Below are 17,650 nucleotides of genomic sequence, written 5' to 3'. Positions count from 1 at the left end.
GGATAGACTGGACCTGCTCAACAGGAGTGAAGAAAGAGTGAGGAGAGGTATTAACAGTAACAACAACAACGCAATTTTATGATGCTATTCTTTCATATGCTATTTGCTAAATACTATAGATGAGGTACATTGCATATGATCACAATTAACTTAGTTTCCTTGCATGGAAGACAGGTTATATGACCTGTCCATGATAAAGGCAGACTTGGAAATCTGATTCTAGCCTATTTGTCTGATTCAGAAGCCCAGGTGAGTTTGGTACAGCAAGGGAGAAGGCTGTGTGGAGGGGAGGATGTGACCTGGTGCTATGGTCATTGGTGTAACCTTTGGCATGCATCAAGCTTTTGCAAAGCAGAGCTAGAAATCACCCTTACAAAGGGCTAGCTATTTCTGTGGTCTGGGGGGGACCAGAGCTTTGGATGAATCACCGGATTTCCTTTTCCAATCAACATTCTTAAGTCCATGTTGGTGGAGTGTTCATACTCTGCATTCAGATTAGGCTGTTTAAACAGGACTGGAGAGCATAAAAAGGCTGAATAGAAAATTAATGATTTAGGCTCTTTTCCAGAAAGAAAGTGGGAGATCAACTGTTTGAGATAACCTAACACATTCTTTTTTTATATGCTCGGGGGCTTAAGTTTTATTTTAACCACAGCATGTTTCACAGGGCTCTCACAGCTGATGTAGTAGCAGGGAATAATTTAGCAGCCCCTGAACAAAGTTATGCAGTGTGGTGGTGGTTGGGGTGGGGTGGGGTGGGGGTAGTTTCTCTATTTCCTTGTTTTCAGTTCCAGAAGAATCAAACCTTCTGTGTCGGTGGCCTGATGCAGGCCGTGGCCTTGTCAGTGTCTCCTTAATGAACAAAGAGGTTTTTATTTATCCAGTGCAAAGCTTGTCTTACTGCCTGTCCCCATCCGCTAAGCCAGCCATGCAAATCAGCACGTACAGAGACCTCAAAGAAATCCAGCAGTGGACTTGGAAGAATCCACACAGCCAGCAAAGGGGAATTTAATAAACCAGATCTCTCCTTTTCTTCTTTGTGGATTTCATTTTTCATTGCCCCTCAATATGTTTGCTGCAGGAAAATTCTGGGGTTCCCATAGGCAGTCAGGGAATTGGAGTGGTAAATATGCCTTGGGGAGGTAAAGAGAAAAAGGTGACTTGGACCATAGCCAGTGATGGGACAGCTCTGAATTTTCACAGCCTCAAGCTCAAGGAGAAAAACTTGGCAAGCCACAGCCTAAAATATAGGCCCAAAGGCCTCCAAGTGCATAGGTTTCCTTCCCTGGCAAGCCTCAAGATAGCTTTAATTTCTCTTCCAAGTCACAGGCTGGCAGAGGAACCGGACTTTCACCTGTAGGCTATGGCCCCTCTGAACAACTATGATGGCCTCTTAAGCTGTCAGCCTCTTGGGAGCAGCCCCCACTCCTGGCATACAGCACTGAAGCTGGCAGCAGAACTCATATCAGAACTGGCAGGCATCACACATTCCAGAGAGGGAGGGCCTATATTCTCCAGGAGATAGCAAGATGAGAGAGGTGCCAGGTTTTCTGCGATTTTTGCCTCTCAGCTGAGTGGCCGGGGAGGGAACCAGCCACAAAGGCACCATGAAGATTGCTCTGGTCATCCTATCTGAAAGTCATTCATCAGAAAGAACAGAGAAAAGATGAGTGGTCAGCAAAGTAGAAAATCATTCCCAGAGTCAGCCCTTCTGGGCCCCTGTGTTTCAGTATCTTGCCTAAATGACTCCCTTAGCACCTCCAGTGAAAGTATTAAAGAATGAAGGAAGGGGATCCAGAGATTTCTGGAAGTCAGAGGGGTGAGATACAAGAATGCTCATCCACTGGGTCCCAGGAGGTGGTGTAGACATTTAGTTCTCACTTATTACGCATGTGCTACCTTTGCAGTTGGCTTGGAGCCATATGAGTGGTTCTGGCCAATGGCTGTGATAAAAAATGATCTGTGCTACTTCTGCGCTAAGGCAGTAAAGTGCCATAGTGCCATCTCCATCTCCCTTTCCTCTGCCAGGGCAACCTTGCAAATGAAAAGACAACTAGATCCCTGTGTCCTTGGTTGGAGAAAAACCCCTGCTAAGCCGTCTTGGATTTTCAGTGAGTGAGAATTACACTTTTGTTGCGCCAGGACCTTGAGATTAGGAATGTGCTTCTACTAACCACTAGCAATAATTATCCTGAATAATAGGCTGGTGTTGATCTGGTTGTTTTCAGGGAAAGTCTTCTGGTCTGCAAGTGCTTCTCCAGAATAGACAGATGGAAGCTTGTCTCTGCCTAGCCCTAAAAAGACTCCACAATTTTTTTTGCCAGATTCTTTTAGGGGACTTGAGTATTAACCAACCTCCAAAGAATATCTCTAGATTGATGAGATTCCTGTGACTTGATGATTGGAAAACACTTCCTAGATGACCAGAGAGCTTTTACTTAAGCCAGTCCACAGGTATTCTGGCTGCACCATTCACAATGAACGGATCCGGTTGCATTGATTTATTAAACACATATTTATTGGTGCCTATAAAAGCACAGAGAGTCTTCTGGGAGCTGGGATACAATGCATTTGGCATGCTTTATGGCCCTGCCTCATTTTCCCAAGACGGTGGTTATGTAACATGATGGAAGGCACCAAGCCCAGGAGCTGATCATATCCATGATCTCCCAACTCCTCAAGAACCTCATTTGGTAAGAATTTTTCTTCTGTGTTCTCTTACAGATAAGGAGCCTGACTCCCAGAGAGCCTCTAGGTCCCAAGGCCAGGAAAAGCAGAGCCTTCTCAGCTCTGATTTTGCAGCCTCTGTACTCGTTTCACTGCACATGGACATTTCAAAATACCTTCCCAGATTAGTCACATAAGATTCTGAGGATGTTCTCTCCACAGTCAACTTTGCTCAGTAAGTGGAGACCTTTCCAACTGGTCACAGATCTGCTGATTTGGATCTACAGGAGAGGAGATGTTTCCAGAAGCATGAAGTATGTACTTGTTTCTAAGAGACATGGATATGCACTTTGCAGAGTCTCTGACTTAGGAGTCAATCTGTCCCAGACCCTTGACTTTTTCTGAGACCACATCACACTGACTGTTCTGCCCACGCTCCCTGTTGGTGTATTTGTTGAGGAAGAAATAGATATATCTCTTTGGATGCCTACTTTCCCAGGTCTTTCTCCTTGGGCTGGCGGGGAGGTTTTTGCTTTCCATTCTAAGTGTGTTTCCTTTGATTTAGACTTCAGTAAAGAAGGAGAGTAACCACGAATTAATCCATCAAAAGGTTGTTGTAAAATATGTCTGTGGCCCTGGTGTGAAGTTTTAATAATAATGATTACTGGATTGGGGATGGGGATAAAGGTGGGAATTAGAAAAAGTTGTCCAAAGTCAAAAATGCACATTCCTCAAGTCAGAATGAGAGAGAAAGGAAGAGATTCAAGATGCAGACTGAAGAGTCATCTTGTTCCAGAGCCAAAGAAACTGCCAACTCAGTAAAATATTGTCTTTGATGCTTTCGCTCTAGGGACTTTCTCTTTAATAGAGGGTAATTAATTATCATCATCCACTTTTACTTAGTAATAATCCCTTTACAGGCACTTGCACATTCCACATGCATGCTGTTGTCTAATATCTAGGTTGGAGAGACGTGGTTCCTTGGGGGATGAAATTGCATCCCTGGAGAGCATTCCTTGGGGCACATTCTCCCTAAGACTCCATGACTCACCAGCTATATGGAGCTTTGAAAGCTAGGCATTCTCTGCAAAGCCTCTGGAATCCTGGATTCACACATGCAGGATGGACTAAGGTAGTGAGAAAGAGTGGACTAAACCCAGTTCTTTCTCAGGAAGCAGAATAGTGTGAAAACACCCTGGATATTATTGGACAATCACCCTTGCTATACCAACCTTGGTTTTGTCTCTGTTCTACCTGAGCAAATCATCTAACTTCCTAGGTTGAACTATCCAACCTGAGTTGGATATCCAACAAGCCTATGACATGTACTTTTTCTCTTGACCTCATTCAGCTATTCATGAAGATGTTTGAGCTCATCTGGTGGCTGAAAGTTATAGAGCTCTTGAAGGACAGGTGCAAAATAAATATAAACTATTAAGGTTGAATTCACAGTGATCACATGCCCTGAACCAGTGTTGCAGCAACCTGCCTCTCTGCTTATGGCCTTTTCTCTGGTTACTTTTTGGCTGAGAGGTCATTCTTTCTCATGAAGGTGGGTGGTGGGAAGGCAGAAGGAGGAGAAGGGACTAACATTTAGAGATCATCTGAACTGGGCTAGTACTTTCCTAAGGTGTTTCATTTTTGTTTTCTTATGTAATCCTCACCATAACTCTTTGAAATGGCAGAACTAATTTTACAGAAGGAGAAGATGGGGTTCAGAGAAGTTAAGTGACATGCTCAAGGTCACATGGCAGAAACCTGATATCAGTGGGGCACTGAGGCTGGGCTTTTCCCACCCTGTAAGACCTCCTCCTCCTTAGGTAGGAAAACAAGGGCAATAATGTTAAAGTATGGAACAGAGCAAAGCTAGATTCATCACCCGTGCACTTTCTTCCTGTCTTACAGCACTCCTCTTTCATTCTAACTCTTAAATTAAATTATGTCTATGCTGAGGGATCAGAAAAGACAAAATTGATAGGATTGACCTCCAATCCCACCCTCCATTCCTGATGGCAACATCCCCTTTTCCTCACTTCACCCCTTCAGCTAGCTGCTGCTGGGAGACATGTCCTCTCACTTCCGAACTCCAGGGCCAAGCATGCACCTCCCCTCGCTCTGCTGCAGCCCACCCAGAGGCTAACTCTGGCTCTTAGAGTTGCCAAACTCCTGGCAACAGAGAAATCAGAGGAGGAACGTGGGCTGCCAGGCAGTGTCGGGTGCCAGAGACACATCTGGGAAGATAGATGGAGTGCCCTGCACTTTCTGAGTTTTTTGAACCACTGAGAAGATGAAATTCCAGAGATAAAGCCCCCTCCCTCTCCCCATGATTGCCTCTTCCTTGCTGATGGAGTCTGCTGATTTGAGTCTTTAGAAGGGGTGGAGAGAGACCTTCAGAGGGCAGTGCTGTAGATGATGCAAGCTCATTCTCTCATGGAGTCCTGGGAGCCACACCCATGGTGCTCAGTCCTGGAACTCCTCTTACTCCATTTCATCCTCTTTATCTACCACTCATACCATTTTCCCACCTGAAATGGGATAAAAGAAACTGTAGCTAAGGATCCAGTACTGAATTCAAATTGCTTTAATTCTAAGAAATTGATAATCTCTGTTCCAGGTTTTATGAGGACTGAATTAAGATGAGAGATGTGGGGTGTGTGTGTGTGTGTGTAAGAGGCAGAGCATTCACTGAAGTCAGACATCAAGAAGAATTTCCAACTTGAGAGGTGTGACAGATGCTAGGGCTAGTGATGGAAGAAATAAAGGGTCTTTTTTTAAACAAAAAAAATTGAAGTGTATTTAATTTACAATGTTGTGTTAGCTTCATGTGTATAATGAAGTGATTCAGTCATCACATTTTCAGATTCTTTTCCACTATAGGTTATTATGAGACACTGAATACAGTTCCCTGTGCTATATATTAGTATCTCGTTGTTTATCTAATTTATATATAACAGTGTCTATCTGCTTATCCTAAGTTCCTAATTTGTCTCTGCCGCCTTCTTTTCCCTTTGGTAACATAAATTTGTTTTCTATGTCTGTGAATCTGTTTATATTTTGTAAATAAGTTCATGTGTATCCTCTTTTAGATTCCACATATAGGTGATATCATATGATATATGTCTTTTCCATCTTACTTCACTTAGTATGATAATCTCTAGGTCCATTTGTGTTGCTGCAAATGGCGTTATTTCATTCTTTGTTATGGCTGAGTAGTATATATATTATATATTATATATATATATTATACCTTCTTTATCCATTTATCTATTGATGAACAGTTAGGTGCTTCCCTGTCCCTGTCTTGGCTTTTGTATTCATAGTGCTGCTATGAATATTGGGATGTGTGTATCTTTTCAAATTAGTTTTCCCCCGATATACATCCAGGAGTGGGATTATAGTATCATATGATAACTCTGTTATAGTTTTCAGTCACCTCCATACCTTTTTCATAGTGGCTGCACCAATTTACACTCACACTAATAGTGTAGGAGGGTTCCTTTTTCTCCACACTCTCTCCAGCTTTTATTATTTATAGACATTTTAATGATGACCATTCTGACCAGGATGAGGTGATACCTCATAATAGTTTTGATTTGCATTTCTCTAATAATAAGCAATATAGAACATCTTTCCATGTGCCTGTTGGGCATCTGTATGTCTTTTTTTGGAGAAATGTCTATTTAGGTCTTCTGCTCACTTTGTGTTTGGGCCATTTGCTTTTTTGATATTAAACTGTATGAATTATTTTTGTATATTTTGGAGATTAATCCCTTATTGGCAGCATCCTTGGCAAATATTTTCCCCCAGTCTGTAGGCTGTCTTTTCCTTTTGTTTGTGGTTTCCTTTGATTTGCAAAAGATTTTACATTTAATTAGGTTTGGGGTTTCCCTTTGTGGCCCAGTGGTAATGAATCTGACTACTATCCATGAGGATGTGGGTTCGATTCCTGGCCTCACTCAGTAGGTTAAGGATCTTGTATTGAGGTGAGCTGTGGTATAGGTCACAGATGTGGTGCGGATCTGGCATTATTGTGGCTGCGACATAGGCTGGCTGCTGTAGCTCCAATTTGATCCCTAGCCTGAGAACATCCATATGCCACATGTGTGGCCCTAAAAAGAAAAAAGAAGAAGAAAAAAGTTTAAGTTTCATTTGTTTATTTTTGTTTTTATTTCTATTTCTCTGGGAGATTGATCCAAAGGAATATTGCTGTGATTTGTGGCAAAGAGTGTTTCCCCTATGTTTTCCTCTAGGAGTTTTGTAGTATCCAGTCTTACATTGAGGTCTTTAATCCATTTCGAATTTATTTATTTATATATTTCTTTGTTTGTTTATTTATTTTTTAGGGCTGCACCCATGGCATATGTAAGTTCCCAGGCTAGGGGTCGAATAGGAGCTGAGGCTGCCGGCTTATGCTTTAGCTACAACAATGTGGGATCCGAGCTGCTTCTGTGACCTATATCACAGCTCATGGCAATGCTGGATCCTTAGCTCACTGAGTGAGGACCTGGATTGAACTCACATCTTCAAGAATACCAGTCAGGTTTGTTACTGCTAAGCAATGATGGAAACTCCTGAATTTATTTTTTATATGAAAGTAGAACATTCTAATTGCTAGAGAATGTTCTAATTTCATTATTTTACATGTAGCCATCTAGTTTTCCCAGCACCACTTATTGAAGAGATTGTCTTTTCTCCACTGTATAATCTTGTCTCTTTTGTTGTAGATTAATTGACCAAAAGTGCAAGGATTTATTTCTGGGATTTCTATCCTGTTCTATTGATCTATATGTCTGTTTTTGTGATAGTACCACACTGTTTTTATGACTATAGCCTTGTAGTATAGTCCAAAGTCAGGTAACATGACTCCTCCATCTCCATTCTTCTTTTTAAAGACTGTTTTGTCTATTCAGGGTCTTTTGCGTTTGCCTATAAATCAATTTTTTTTTCGTTCTAGTTCTGTGAAAAATACCATTGGTAATTTGATAGGGATTGCATGAATACGAAGATTGCCTTGGGTAGTATGTAATTTTCACAATATGGATTGTCAAATATAATTTCCCATCGGCTTGTGTCATCTTCAACTTCTTTTATCAGCATCTATAGTTCTCAGAGTACAAGTCTTTTGTCCTTTGGTTTATTCCTAGGTATTCTTTTTGATGTGATGGTAAATGGAATTGTTTCCTTAATTTTTCTTTCTGATATTTCACTTTGGTGTATAGAAATGCAGCATATTTCTGTATATTAATTTTGTATCCAGCAATTTTACCAAATTATTTGATGAGCTCTAGTAGTTTTCTGATAGTGTCTTTAGAATTTTCTATGTATAGCATCATGTCATCTGCAAACACTGACAGTTTTACTTCTTTTTTTCCAATTTGGATTCCTTTTATTTCTTTTTCTCTCAGATTGATGTGGCTAGGACTTCCAAAACTATGTTGAATAAAAGTGGCAAGCGTGAGCATCCTTCTCTTGTTCCTGATCTTAGAGGAAATGCAATCAACTTTTCACCATTGAGTATGATGTTAGCCTGGGTTTGTCCTATGTGGCCTTTATTATGTTGAAGTAGGTTCCCTCTAGGCCTACTTTCTGGAGAGTTTTTAAAAATCATAAATGGATATTGATTTTTTTTCAAAAGCTTTTCCTTCATCTATTGAGATGATCATGCAGTTTTTATTCTTCAATTTTTAATGTGGTGTATCACATTGATTGATTTGTGGATACTGAGAAATCCTTGTATCTCTGGAGTAAATCCCACTTGATCATGGCGTATGATGCTTTCAATACATTGTTGGAGTCAGTTTACTAGTATTTTGTTGAGAATTTTTCATCTATGTTCATCAGTGACATTGACCTATATTTTCTTTTTTTCTGATATTTTTTCTGGCATCAGGGTGATGGTGACCTTAGATTGAGTTTGGAAGTGTTTCTTCCCCTGAAATTTTTTTGGAATAGTTTCAGAGGGATAGGTGTTAAATTTTCTCTAAATGTTTGTAGAATTCACCGGTGACATCATTTTGTCCTGGACTTTGGTTTGTTGGGAGTTTAAAAATTACTGATTCAGTTTAAGTACTGGTAGTTGGTTTGTTCATATTTTCTATTTCTTCCTGGTTCCTTCTTGGGTGTTTGTACCTAAGAATTTGTCCATTTCTTCCTGGTTTTCCACTTTAGTTGCTTGTTGTAGTCTTTTATGATCCTTTGTATTTCCGTGGTGTCAGTTGTAACTTTTTTTTTAAATTTCTGATTTTATTGATTTGGGCCCTCTTTTTTTTTCTCTTAATGAGTTTGGCTAAAGGTTTATCATTTTGGTTTATCTTGTTGAAGAATAAGGTTTTAGTTTCATTGATCTTTTCTATTGTTTTTTTAGTCTCTCATTTATCTTTACCCTAGTCTTTATGATTTCTTTCCTTCTACCCTTTGGGTTTTCTTTGTTCTTTTTTCCCTTGTTTTTTTAGGTGTAAAGTTAGGTTGTTTGATATTTTTATTTTTCCTGAGGTACACTTGTATTGCTATAAACTTCCCTCTTAGAACCACTTTTGCTGTGTCACAAAGGTTTTGGATTATCATGTTTTTGTTTTCATTTGTCTCTAGGTATTTTTTGATTGCCTCTGATTTCTTCAGTGATCCACTGGTTGTTTAGTAGCATATTGTTCATTCTCCACTTTTTTTTTTTTTTTTTGCCTTTTTCCCCCCTTGTAGTTGATTTCTAATCTCGTAGTGTTTTGGTCAGAAAAGATGCTTGACAAGCTTTCAGTTTCTTTAAATTTACCAAGACTTGTTTATGGCCTAGCATGTGCTCTATCTTGGAGAGAAGTCCATGTGTACTTGAAAAGAATGTGTTTTCTGCTGCTTTTGGATGGAATACTCTATGAATATCAGATAAGTCCTTCTGGTCTAGGATGCCATTTAAAACCCGTGTTTCCTTATTGATTTTTCTGCTGGATGATTTGTCCATTAGTGTAAGTGGTGTCTTAAAGTCCCCTTCTATTGGGTTACTGTCAAGTTCTTCTTTTATGTCTATCAAAATTGCCTTATATGTTGAGGTGCTCCTATATTGAGTGCACATCTATTTACAATTGTTATATCTTCTTGGACTGATCCTTTGATCATTTTATATAGTGTCCCTCTTTGTCTCTTGCGATAGTCTTTATTTTACAGTCTATTTTGTCTGATATAAGCATTGCTACTTTGGCTTTCTTTTGATTTCCATCTGTGTGGAATATAGAGGGTCATTTCAAATAGAGATATTCAGTTCAGGAGAGAGCTCAGAGGATAAGCTCAGAAGACAGTTTCTGGATAAGGTAGCCTAATGTGAAATCAAATAAGATGCAAGCCCATAGCTAGGACTCCAGACCGCAAAGGCAGAGTACACTGGATTTATTGTGATTTTTAAATTACAATATTGTCACTGTCATCTAAACAGATAAAGTGTTTCAACTCCAAGGCCTTGGAAAAAATTTTGTACACTTAGAACTACATCCTGTTCTCTTATGTATTATTGCAGAGCAGTCCGCACCTAAACTTGGTGGTATAGTACAGTAATTGTTTTACCATACTTTCCTGAAGGTGGGGTAATTTAGGTCAGTGCTTCTGAAACTTTACACAAATCTCCTGGGGAATCTTGCTAAAATGAAGATTCTGAATTGATAGGTCTGGGGTGAAGCCTGGGATTCTGCATTTCTATTAAGTTCCCAGGTGATGCTTCAGCTGCTTCTCTGAAGTGATAAGGATTCAGGTCTGTTCCATATAAATTTCTGCAGTGATGGAGATGTCCTGCATCTGGGCTTTCCAGTATGGTAGCCACTAGTCATAGTGGCTGTTTTGCACTTGAAATACAATTAGCGAGTCCAAGGAAGTGACATAAATTTTATTATTTGTCATTAATTTAAAATTCAATGTGTGACAAGTGGATAGTCTCTTGAAGAACATGGATAAATAATCTCTACAATCTGCTGCTGATCAGCTGTGTAAATTTAGACAAGTTATTTAATCTCTCAGAACCAGAGCTTCCCCACTAGTTAAAAAAAGGGAGAGAAAGATAACTCTTCCTTTCTAAAAGAGTTATTTGTGGGAGTGGTAGTAAGTTATAGAATAACTTATAGACTATAGGATATAATGGGATATATAGTGATGATATTATTATCATTATCATTATTATTATTTAACATAGAGTGATGGAAAGAAAAAGGTCATTGGAGTCAGATAAACCTGGGTTCAAAGCTCAATTTCCAGAAGTTTCCAGCTCTATCTTTGGCCCTCTTGAGCCTCAGTTTTCTCATCTCTAAAATGACAAAATCAATAACTACTCCAGAGGACTGTAGATAGAACTAAATTGGTTAAGAGTCAAGAAGTTACACAGTAGGTGGCTCAGTTCATGTTTAAATGTCACAATAAAGTCACTCTTGATCAGTGGACCTAGGGTTCAAATGATGAATCTAGCACTCACAAGCTATGTAAACTTGATCAGTTATTTAATCTCTCTTTGTCTCCATTTTATCATCTTTCAAATGAAGACTGCAATACTTGTCCTAAGAGTTTCAATTATTCATTAATTTTACCAGCCAACAAATATTAACTGAATTCTCTCCTTACATACCAGACTCTGTGTAAGGTCTTTGAGATATAAGGGAAGCAAAAACAGAAACTGTCCATACAATCTACTGTGAGGTAAATTAACCATAACAAAAAATATAGAGACCTGTGAAGCAGAGGCCCCTATGCCACAGGTGTCTGTGGATTCCATCCTGGGGAAGAGGCATTGCCTGGGCATGAAAACACACTTGCCAGGCAGAGCTCTGGAGCTGAAGAGGAGCTGGACTGGGAATATGAATTCGTGAGTTATCTACTCATAGATTGTTGGAGAAGAGAGGAAATAAGATTTGTAAAGGGTCAAGCACTATATATATCTGAGGTGTCCAGTGTATGGCTGTCTCCTGTCCCTTTGCTTCCATAGAGCTTTGGGACACACAACATGCTGTTGGAGCAGAGGCAAGCCCAGTCTCTGTACTGGAACCTTCCATTATTGTTGCAGCTTAGATCTTCTTCCATCTGGAAAAACTCCCTTTCTCAGTTGAAATAATTCATCAACAAATATGGATGCACCAAGTAAAATGCCATCAGAAATTTACCAATTGGTATACATTTTACTAATTCCAAGGTGAACAAATCCATTAATGCAACTTAGAGGGAGATGAAATTTGAATTTATTCTCTTCTCAGGAGATCCAGTGGCCTGGACTAATTGTATATTTACTGATCTGTATGCAGCCCCTAGCATCTGCTGTGTTTGTAGTCTGTAAAAATGAAAGGATAGCTTACATTTCTGAAGGTTAGTAATTTTAATTAATTAAGGCATCTGGCTTCCTTCAAAAGGAAGAGGCTTATCTTGAGAGAGGGGAATATGTCTTCAACCTCTGTATCCCTGCACAGCCATTAACACTGCAATCCATGTGGGGTGCAGGCTATCTGAGTGACTCAGTACCCCCACACTGCCCCAGGGCAGATTGCAGTCTCTAAGGGGATGTTGCAAGGAAAACAACAGCTTGCCCAGCTGTTCTAAAGCCCTCATACTTAACATTACTCTCTTTCCCACTTTCAAATATTCTTAGGGCTGAGTCAATTCCATGAAAAAAAATTATATGAAAGCCAGTTGGACAAATCATCAATTCACCTATTGATTAATGTGTCAAATTTACCAAATTGAATATTTTGTAATATTTGACTAGAGTGTTTAGTCACTTTAACAGGAATTCAATATATTACACAATATAATGTCTCATCTTTGCTACTAATGATACTACATAATGAAATATATGTTATCATAAGTAATGCTATTTCAAAATTTCACATGGGAATTTTTTTCAATTTGTGCTAATATTTATATGGAAATGTTTTAACTGATAGCTGCTTTTGATTTTCTGTGTATGCTGTAGAATATTAATTTTACTTATTTATTTATTTCTTAATTTACCCAATACATTCTTTTTTTTTCCTACTGTACAACATGGTGGCCCAGTTATACATACATGTATACCTTCTTTTTTTCTCATATTATCATGCTCCATCATAAGTGACTAGACATAGTTCCCAGTGCTACACAGCAGGATCTCATTGCTTATCCATTCCAAAGGCAATCATCTGTATCTATTAATCCCAAGCTCCCAATCCATCCCACTCCCTCCCCCTTGTCAACCACAAGTCTATTCTCCAAGTCCATGATTTTCTTTTCTGTGGAAAGTTTCATTTGTGCTGTATATTAGATTCCAGATGTAAGTAATATCATATGGTATTTCTCTTTCTCTTTCTGACTTACTTCACTTAGTATGAGAGTCTCTAGTTCCATCCATGTTGTTGCACATGGCATTCTTTTTTTTTGTTTGTCTTTTTGCCTTTTTCTAGGGCCATACCCATGGCATATGGAGGTTCCCAGGCGATGGGTCTAATCAGAGCTGTAGCTGCCAAGCCTACACCACAGCCACAGCAACACGGGATCTGAGCCATGTCTACAACCTATACCACAGCTCATGGCAACACCAGATCCTTAACCCACTGAACAAGGCCAGGGATTGAACCCACAACCTCATGGTTCCTAGCCGGATTCGTTAACCACTGAGCCACGACAGGAACTCCTCTTTTGTTTGTTTGTTTTTTTATGGCTGAGTAATATTCCATTGTGTATATATACCACTTCTTGTTAATCCAATTATCTGTCTATGGACATTTGTGTTGTTTCCATGTCTTGGCTATTGTGGATAGTGCTGCAATGAACATGCAGGTGCATGTGTCTTTTTCAAGGCAAGTTTTGTCCAGATATATGTCCAAGAGTGGGATTCCTGGGTCATATGGTAGTTCTATGTATAGTTTGCATACTGTTCTCCAAAGTGGTTATACCAGCTTAAGAGTCCCACCAACAGTGCAGGAGGGTTCCCTTTTCTCCACACCCCCTCCAGCATTTGTTATTTGTGGACTTATTAATGATGGCCATTCTGACCGGTGTGTGGTGGTACCCCACATTAGTTTTGATTTGCATTTCTCTAATAATCAGTGATGTTGAAAATTTTTTCATGTGCCTGTTAGCCATCTGTATATATTCCTTGGAGAAATGTCTATTCAGGTATTTGCCCATTTTTCAACTGGGTTGTTGGCTTTTTTGCTGTTGAGTTGTATAAGTTGTTTGCATATTTTAGAGATTAAGCCCTTTTCATTTGCAACATTTGAAACTATTTTCTCGCATTCTGTAAGTTGTCTTTTTGTTTTTGTTTATGGTTTCCTTTGCTGTGCAAAAGCTTGTCAGTTTGATTAGGTCACATTGGTTTACTTTTGCTTTTGTTTTTGTTGCTTTGGGAGACTGACCTGAGAAAACATTTGCAAGGTTGATGTCAGAGAATGTTTTGCCTATGTTCTCTTCCAGGAGTTTGATGGTGCTTGTCTGATATTTAAGTCTTTAAGCCAGTATGAGTTTATTTTCGTGCAGGGTGTGAGGGTGTGTTCTAGTTTCATTGATTTGCATGCAGCTATCCAGGTTTCCCAGCAATACTTGCTGAAAAGACTGTCTTTTTCCCGTTTTATATTCTTGATTCCTTTGTCAAAGATTAATTGACTATAAGTGTCTGGGTGTATTTCTGGGTTCCCTATTCTGTTCCATTGGTCTGTATGTCTGTTTTGGCACCAGTACCACACTGTCTTGATGACTGTGGCTTTGTAATATTGTATGAAGTCTGGGAGAGTTATGCCTCCTGCTTAGTTTTTGTTCCTCAGGATTGATTTGGCAATTCTGGGTCTTTTGTAGTTCCATATAAAATTTCAGACTGTCTAGCTCTGTAAAAAATGTCATGGGTAATTTGATAGGGGTTGCATTGAATCTGTAGATTGCTTTGGGCAGTATAGTCATTTTTACAACATTAATTTTTCCAACCCAGGAGCATGGAATATCTTTTCATTTCTTCACATATTCTTTAATTTCCTTGACTAATGTTTTATAGTTCTCAACATAGTAAGTCTCTCACCTCCTTGGTCAGGTGTATATCCAGATATTTGATTTTTGGGGTGCAATTTTAAAGGGTATTGTATTTTTGTATTCCTTTTCTAATATGTCATTGTTCGTATACAGAAATGCGACTAATTTCTGAATGTTAATCTTATATCCTGCTACTTTGCTGAATTTATTGATCAGTTCAAGCAGTTTTTGGGTTGAGTCCTTAGGTTTTTCTATATATAGTATCATGTCATCTGCATATAGTGACATATTAATTTTAATTTAATCTAGTTGAAACTGATTCATTATGTATGTTTTCAAATTTAAAATTACCCTTTTGATTTACTCTATATTGAAGTTTAGTTTAAATTTAATTTAAAATTCTGATATATTTCTAATGCTTTTAAACATAAACATAATATTAAATGTTGAATTGCCATAAATACAAAATTAGGTCAGATATGCAGTTTGAAGAACTGGTGAACACTACTCAAAAGTGCCTGATGCTTAGAAGAATGCAAAATGATACTGTAGGCACAATAGAAATCAGAAGTGTCTAAAAAAACCCCATTAGCTATACATGTCAATTTGTAACATACAATAAAGGGAAATTGAGATCTATAGATTCTATTATGAGAAATAGTCCATATCTTGTGACAAAAGTGACATTGTTCCTTTTTGGTAAATTGACTAAGCAACTAGAAAAATATCTTTAAATGTCACCTTTGGATTTTCCAATGTTCTTGTGTTTTTAGTATTTTTTCAGATAGTCAATGTAACTTGGTTTATTATTTCTGGTCATTAGTAGTCACATTTTAAAATGCAAAATGTTTATTTCTGCTGCTTTCAAATGAGTTTTTCCCTTACTATATATGCCTGGTCCTTGGCACATGGCTAGTGTGGGAAATCTCTTCTTGCCACCTTCTCAAGTCCCATCCACTGCTTTGGCTGTACACTTTCCCCTGGAATGTTTCAGCCAACTGCTGCTAAGTGGTTGCAAATTTTTGATTAACTTTAAATTGAAACAAAAATAAATTCACTTTAAACAGCATTCAAAATAAAGCAGAAATTTATGACATTAATTTTTAATTTAAAATTTAATTGCAGATTCAAAACCATCCAAAAATAGTCAAAATTAGCTGGAGGAAAATTCTCATTTCCTCTAATAACAGGAAAAAGACAAGGATTCTCATTCTTGCCACTTACAATATAATTTTGGAAGCCTTAGCCACAACAATCAGAAAAAAATAAGAAATAAAAGAAATACAGATTGGAAAGGAAGAAATAAAACTGTCACTGTTTGCAGATGCCATGATACTATACATAGAAAACCCTAAATACACCACTAAAAACTACTAGAACTCATCAATGAATTCAGTAAAGTTGCAAGATACAAAATTAATATACAGAAATATGTTGCACTTCCATACATTAACAATGAACTACCAGAAAGACAAATTAAGGAAACAATCCCATTTATAATTGCATCAATAAGAGAAATACCTAGGAATAAATCTACATAAGGAGGTACAATGCCTATACTTGGAAAACTATAAGGCATGGATGAAAGAAATTAAAGACAACACAAACAGATGGAAAGATATACCATATTTTGGAGTGGAAGAATTAATATCGTTTAAACAACCAAACCACCAAAAGCAATCCATAGGTTCAATGTAATCCCTATCAAGATACTGGTGGTATTTTTCACAGAACTAGAACAAATAATTCTAAAATTTGTGTGGCAACACAGAAGACCCTGAATAGCTAAAATAACCTTGAGAAAAAAGAATAAAATGGTAGGTGTCACGTGCCCAGATTTTAAACTATACTACCAAGGTACAATAATCAAAACAGTATTTTACTGGCACAAAAATAAAAACATAGATAAATGGAATGGAATAGAAGTGAACACACACTTATATTGGAAATTAATCAATGACAAAGGAGGTAAGAATACCTAATGGGGAAAAGACAACTTCTTCAATAAATGGTATTTGGAAAGGTGGACAACTACATGCAAAAGAATCAAACAGGACTACTTTCACATCATGCACAGAAATAAAAAACTTAAATGTAAGACCTGAAATCATAAAACTTCTGTATGAAGACATAGTCAGTACATTCTTTTACATTAGTCTTAGTAATATTTTTTTTGATATGTCTCCTTAGTCAAGTGAAATAAGCAAAAATAAACAAATTGGACTACATTAAACTAAAAAGCTTTTGCACAGAGAAGGAAACTATCAAAAAACCCCAAAAGTCCACCTACCAAGTCAGAGACAATATTTGTAAATGATATACCTGATAAGGGCCTAATATCCAAATTATAAAAAGAACTCATATTATAAAAAGAGCTCAACATCAAAAAACCAAATAGCCTGATTAAAAAATGGGAAGAGGATTTGAATAGACATTTTTCCAAAGAAGACATACCGATGGCCAACGGACACATGAAAAGATGCACAACTTCACTAATGATCAGGGAAATGGAAATCAAAACCACAATGAGTTATCATCTTGTACCTGTCAGAATGGCTATTATCAAGAAGAAAACAAATAAGTGATAGTGAGGATGTGGAGAAAAGGAAACACTCATGCACTGTTGGTGGGAATGCTAATTGGAAAACAGTGGAAACCCCTCGAAAAACTAAAAATAAAACCATCGTATGATACAGCAATTCCATTCTTGGGTATTTATCTGAAGAAAAGAAAACACTAATTAAAAAAGATAATATGAACCCCTGTGTTCACTGCAGCATTATTTACAATAGCCTAGATATGGAAGCAACCCAAGTGTCCATCAGTAGATGAATGGATAAAGAAGATACGATATATACACAAAATGGAATATTATTTCATAAAGAAGGAAAATTTCCATTTGCAACAACATGGATGGACCTGGAGGGTATTATTAAGTGAAGTAAGTCAGAAAGAAAAAGACAAATACTTATGATTTCATTTATATGTGGAGTTTAAAAAGCAAAACAAGTGAACAAACATAACAAAACAA

At 37.9% G+C, this 17,650-nt stretch overlaps 1 long non-coding RNA gene across 1 annotated transcript in view; it reads left to right on the top strand.

The window, feature by feature from the left end:
* Positions 1 to 17,650, top strand: part of LOC146396137 (uncharacterized) — a 569,893-nt gene that overhangs the window by 241,073 nt on the left and 311,170 nt on the right. Inside the window, exon 2 of the long non-coding RNA XR_014830104.1 lies at positions 2,725 to 2,981. This is a non-coding gene — a long non-coding RNA (uncharacterized LOC146396137). The remainder of the gene's footprint in view (positions 1 to 2,724; positions 2,982 to 17,650) is intronic.

Source organism: Sus scrofa, chromosome 15, assembly GCF_054392235.1.
Source record: "Sus scrofa isolate SSC_HxYL_T2T_F1_AM1 chromosome 15, Sscrofa_HxYL_maternal_Yorkshire_Landrace_v2.0, whole genome shotgun sequence".
Lineage (NCBI taxonomy): Eukaryota > Metazoa > Chordata > Mammalia > Artiodactyla > Suidae > Sus > Sus scrofa.
Note: the sequence above shows the minus strand (reverse complement) of the source record. Positions and strands in the feature narration are given on the sequence as shown.